At 34.9% G+C, this 6,473-nt stretch overlaps 1 pseudogene; it reads right to left on the reverse strand.

The window, feature by feature from the left end:
• Positions 1–6,446, reverse strand: part of LOC106050137 (serine/threonine-protein phosphatase 6 regulatory ankyrin repeat subunit A-like) — a 29,209-nt pseudogene extending 22,763 nt beyond the window's left edge.
• Positions 6,447–6,473: the final 27 nt, after the last annotated feature.

Genomic DNA, 6,473 nt, shown 5'->3' on the forward strand with positions numbered 1-6,473 from the left:
TATTCCAGTGACCTAATTTTGGTAGAATAAGTGTGTTCATATTTTTATTTTTTGTGTTCGTATTTATGCATAGTTTGAAAACATCGTAATGATTTCATGTCAGGGGCTATGCCTGTGGATCTTAACATTTAAATAATGTTAATATAGAATTAAAATCTGAGTTTATTGATGCCTAAATATAGAGACTGTCCGAAATAAATTATGGTGTCCGGAATCAAATAATGTGGGTCAAATGTGTCCGAATTAAATGAAAACACACAGCCTCTTTGACCTTAAATATAATAACAAATATAGGTTTGGGGAACAAATATAAGTAGTCATCCTTATTCTAATTTAACTAAAGAAGATTTTGATACATCATTTTCTTTTCTATGTCAAACCATTGTAAAATAATGCGCTGTCAAAGTCAAACTTTCAAATTTGGGCCTATAGGTGTCTTATCTTATCTTCTTATCTTATATAATACAGACGTTACTTCAAAAAAGAAGATGATTACGTCCTACGCGTCATGCATTTAGTCATGCATATTAACCAATGACTTAAATTCCGAATAGCATAAACTACTCTATGTCTAAAAACATGCTAAATTTAATCTCATTTTCCGTTTTTTTTCTTTCAAATTTAATATGCATATTTTAGTTTGAAAAAGTTTATAATTTTGAGTTTGTGAAGGGTGAGGGGCTTTTAGTAGACGCGCTGACGTAATTGTTAAAGAGCTAATTGTCGCCACTCAAAGATCCCTAAATTAAAAATCCCAGTCTCAGCGATTTACCACTCAGCTACTGTGTCTCATTTATCATATAGATATGTACCTAAAGTTAAGTATCGGGGGGTGGGGGCAGAATCGATGCAATCAGGCCCCCCACCCCCACCAAATCGGGCAACATACTAGAGGGAGGGGGGCGATATAATCCAAAAATAGGTTAAAATATAATTAATTAGTATATATTATTAACATAAGTAAAGAATTTGTATATAGAGTATGTGATTTCTCTACTAAAATTCATATTCCCTCGCCCCTACTGCCCCCCCCCCCATCCCGGTTCTACCAGTGGGTTAATGGCCAGCACAACGATCGACCCCCTTTACATTTCCCCAACTAATGTCAGGTACCCATCAGAGCTGGGTGGACTCAGAGGTGCCCAAAGATCCCTAAATTAAAAATCCCAGTCTTCATCAGAATTTGAACCTGGGACCTTAAATTGGTTCAGAAGACAAGCGCTTTACGGCTCAGCCACCACACCTCCAACTCTAAAACTAGAAGAAAAAAAATTTACAAAAAAAAATAAAAAATGTAGATATATTTATTTGTACAAGAAACAACAACTGTTCATTATATTAGCTGGGCAGCCATATTGAATAGATACAACTGCTATTACTGATTTTATTTAACAACATAAAGTTATTTTACAAGCACTTACATAAAAACAATAATATACAATAATACATTATTCATGTACATATTTAAAATCTATAATAGCCCACTAGTTGTTTTTTTTTTTCATTACCCCAAGAGTAAACTTGGCATTTTCAGTTGTGTACATTTCTTTTTTTCACAAGCACACAAAATATTGATACAATCACATCATCATCAAACTCCACTTGAGTGAGGGCTTGAGAGATTCAAATCCTCTCTTGCAAAAGCTATGGACAAATATTGTGGTTTTCCAGACCTGTCGAGACAGAGCTCAGCAAGTCTGGGGCATTCAAAAAGAATATGAGACATGGTTTCCTCTTCTCCGCAGAAGGGGCACAGTGAGTCGAAGTTTGGCCTGATTTTTCCAAATATGAGACAGTATTCATCCTGCACTGGGCTATAATAGCTTAATCAGGCCTGGGCAGTCTCCACCAAAGTGAAGGTCTAAAAGCAAGTAATTCTGTTCAATTAATTAATTTCAGTTGTACAATTCAATATAAATGGAAAATATTAATAATCATTTCTAATGTAAATTTTTCCAAATATGAGACAGTATTCATCCTGCACTGGGCTATAATAGCTTAATCAGGCCTGGGCAGTCTCCACCAAAGTGAAGGTCTAAAAGCAAGTAATTCTGTTCAATTAATTAATTTCAGTTGTACAATTCAATATAAATGGAAAATATTAATAATCATTTCTAATGTAACAATAAATGTTTATCCTATTCCTTATGGCTAGCAACCTTCCTTTAATTAGATGTATTTTTAGAAGAGTCTATCAATGTATTTTTATTTCCAGCCATTAAGTTCTTAACTCTCTGAGGGTTGATATAGGTGTTGAATGTCCTGTTAGCAGGAGAAAAAAAAAAGAAAAATTAGTATAAGGTTCTTTAACATAATATATTTATTTTTTGATGAGTGTATATTATATTTATTGTATACAGGTACCATATATGAGTTGGAACAAATTAATTCTATTAAATTAATTATTAAATAAAATTAAGAAAAGCATACAAAAATGTTATATTTATTATAACAATGTTTAAAGGTTACATTTGAAATTTTGCTTTGTATTCACTGATATACAGGCATACAGTTAAGCTAAATTGAAAAGAAGATTTTTCAAGACTTTTTGCATTGAATCTGAAATTATTTAAGACATTTATTTTTCTAAATATGTTCCAAAATTGGAATTCTACAAAGGCTTTTTGTAATCCAGTATTCCAAAATGTTCAGATACATGAAAAAAACAACAATTTTTTGACAATACCATGGATCTTTAAGATTTTTAACAACAACTTGCTTTGTTTGCCTATCAGCCATTAAATTCAATGGCTGCTGTGACGGAAGACTAGTTTAGACATTTAAGGGATCTTCACTTTAAATTAAAAAGAATATTTCAAGACCAAAGATCTCTTGCATTAGCACAAGATTTGAAGACAGCTGAATCCAGTTAATTAGATCACCAGTTAATCAGACTTTTTGTACTGATTCAAAAACTATCTAAGACATTTATTTTCTAAATATGTTCCAAAATTGGAGTTCTACAAAGGCTTGTTGAAATCTAGTTTTCCAAATTAAATATCTAATGGTCACAGAATTTGTGCAATTTTTGCATCTTCATATATTTGTCAGGTATAGAAAATGCTTTGTCACTTAACGATAACTACGTCTGATATGAATCAAATTACTATGAACTATTATAAAAATGTTGATGAAGATAAACCTTACACTGGTACGACAAAATAGAAACCACCAAACTGTGGGAGATTGCTGCACAGAGAAATATAGAGGTGCAGATCTTAGAGAGAAAGTGGAGATGGATTGGTCACACTCTTAGAAAAGATACCAACAACAGAGCCACGCAGGCCTTTGAGTGGAACCCCCAGGGCACAAGACGCAGAGGAAGACCGAAAAGAACATGGCGACACAGTGTACTAAATGAAGCCAAGAGGACAGGAAAGAGCTGGGAAGCCATTAAAAAACTAGCAAGAGACCGAATGTGGCTGTTTAATTTGCTTATCATTAGTACTCCAAAATGTAATATACTTACACTACTGAATTAGGAGCACAATAATAAACATTCTTTTCATTGCTGTCATCAAGAGTTATGCTGAAAAACAAAAATAACACATTGACATGGATATCTCTTCCAACAAAGTGATAAGGAGGCTAAGTAATGCAAGTAGAGGTACGGGGGGGCGGGGGGGGGGAAGTTTTCTAAAAGTAAAAAAAAAAAGTAAAGGGGAAAATTCTTGAAAGTACAACCTTAGAAAGAAAAAAAATCCACTCTTCTGTAGCCAAAACCAACTTTTCATAAGGCCAGATTGTCAATTCTTTGTAACACATTGGACAATGTTACTACAGCCAGCAAAACAACCAGCCTTTACCTTTATGCTTGCATTTTTCAAAGGCTTAGGTCAGTAAGCTTATTATTTACAGATAAATTTAGACTTTTCTTGGTAACCACAGCAAGATAGAATGGTTTAGAAGAAAGAAAAGCAACTCTTTTCACTGTAAGTTTTAAATCAGTTATTATCTTGAAAGGAAGTTTAAATTGTGTACATATATTATTTTACATTATCATGGGGTGAAATGTTTACGTTTAAAGTACTCACATCTATGCATCAAAAAAATCTTCAATAAGGCAGTGATAATAGCTATCAACAAACAGATCAAATTTGTTGTTTTATCAGAAAAACTGATATACTTACTTCATTGTTGATTCTGTTGTGTTTGATGGTGGGGCATGGGCAATATCTTCTAGCAGGGTGCCACTGTTGACACTTTCTCCACTCAAAGCTGAGTTAACATTAGGGCTGTTCATAGATGTAGCAACTGGCAGAGACTCCAAAGCCTGTCCATAGTTTGAGCTTCCCAGAGAAGGAGTCTGTGTATTGATCTCAACTGTAAAACAAAGAATGCTTGTTTCTTGATAGTGCTTTATTGTTAAGCGTTTACACAAAACACTCTCCAACCTGGGTAATTGAACAGTATGTTACTGGGTTCATTTGCCTCTTTCAACCCAAGAGCTACACAACAATGTCTTGTGTAGTACTACAATTTTAAGTACAGTATTACTCAACTCGGTCATCATAATAAGGTATGAGAGATATTTAACATACAAATAAAACCATAACTTAAATTTGGCTTAAAGACAATGTGTGTACTAGGAGTAAAAAGTTCCCCTTTCAGATCCTGTGATCTATAGGGCAGATGATGTTAAAGTCATCTGTTTCTTTGGCCAACGGTTTACAAGCAGGGTGTCATGTGATCAGCACAATGACCAACCGCCTTTACTTTTCCCAACTAAAGTCAGGTACCCATTAGAGTTGGGTGGACTTAGGGGTGCCCTAAAAATCCCAGTCTTCACCGAGATTTGAACCCAGGACCTCAGGTTCGGAAGCCAAGCGCTTAATCACTCAGCTACCACGCCCCCATGTGCACTGGGAAGGCAGCCTAAAAGAAAAATTTGCCAATGAATGGTACTGAGTCAGGCATTGCTAAAAATGTTGCATAAAAACTAATGTGACACACAATTAACAAATATGAATCAAGTGACATGCTATGCAAAATATACTTACTTTCACTGGCCTCATTGCTACACTGTTTAAACTGTTCAAATAAATCTATAATGTCAGGCGTGAACATAGTTTTCCCCAATTGCATGAAATCAGCTTTCTCATCCTTTGACAGCTTGTAGCTTTGTATGACAATATGAAATGCTTTGATACATTTCTCTCTAATGATAAATGTCATTATATTGACCCCATGTGGATTTGTTGGCTTAACATCAGCACCAGCATCAACCAATACTTTGAGAATATCATTTCGCTTGAAATGAACACAAAAAAATAAGGGGGTGTGGCCATCATTATTTTCAGCATTCAAATCTATGTTAGGAACAGTGGTGAAAAACTTCACAACATCAATAAATCCATTGATGACACTAAGATGAAGTGCAGTATCACCAGATTCAGACTTACTGTTTACATTGCTTCCAGCTTGAACCTAAAGTTTCACAGTGGAAAGCTTGTTCAGCTGTGCAGCAATCATTAAGGATGTTTTACCATCAACTGTGTTGCGAAGATCTTTGTCGACAACAGCACAGTTCAGTAAATCTTGCACTATGCCATCAAATCCTTTGCCAGCTGCTAGCATCAGTGGCGAATGCCCATTACCATTTGTCTTATTTGGATCTGCATCATGCTGCAGCAGGAGAGTTACCGCTGCATTGTCACCATTAGATGAGCAGAGGTGTAAAGCTGTGTTCCCTGAAATGGATGAGTCATTTACAGATACTCTTTGATCTAACAGTGTTTTAAGACATTCTGTTAAGTTGGAATAAGCACTTATAATCAAAGGAGTGGTACCAAAAACATCCTTTTGATCACAATTAGCTTTGTATTGAATAAGTAATTTCAAGCAATGCACATCTCCCTTGCGAACTGCATTCATTAAAGCTGTTTTTTTCATACAATCCTCAGCATAAACGTCAGCTCCACCCTCAAGTAATTTTTGTAATGTATCTTTGTGACCATTCTTGACAGCATGAAATAAGCTGATTGATGATTAACATCTCTGGCATTAGCAGATGCCCCATGCTCCAGCAATAAAGTGACTGCATCTTTATGACCTTCACCTGCAGCTATCATCAATGGGGTTGCGGACGTGTTTGAAATAGAATTTATATTAACACCTTTACCCAATAAAAACTTAATAGTTTTAGGATCCCCCCCAAAAGCAGAAAACATCAAAGGTGTCCATCCTTTATAATCAGAGAGATTCAGATCATAATCATTTTCATATATACTTTTGACAATTTCATAACATCCCAAGGACGCTGCTTCCATCATAGCCGAGACACCTTGAAAATTAGTAGAATAACGTGAAGCATTTTTTTCTAGAAGAAAGTAAACCATTTCTTTATTTTTCATGACAGCTGACATAATTAGTGGTGTGTTACCATTGCAGTCTTTCAAATTAATATTGGCATTAAATTTTTCAACTACCAGTCTACTCATATACATATCACCTTGTAACACACTAAAAAATAA

The sequence above is a fragment of the Biomphalaria glabrata genome, chromosome 3, assembly GCF_947242115.1.
Source record: "Biomphalaria glabrata chromosome 3, xgBioGlab47.1, whole genome shotgun sequence".
Classification (NCBI taxonomy): Eukaryota; Metazoa; Mollusca; class Gastropoda; family Planorbidae; genus Biomphalaria; species Biomphalaria glabrata.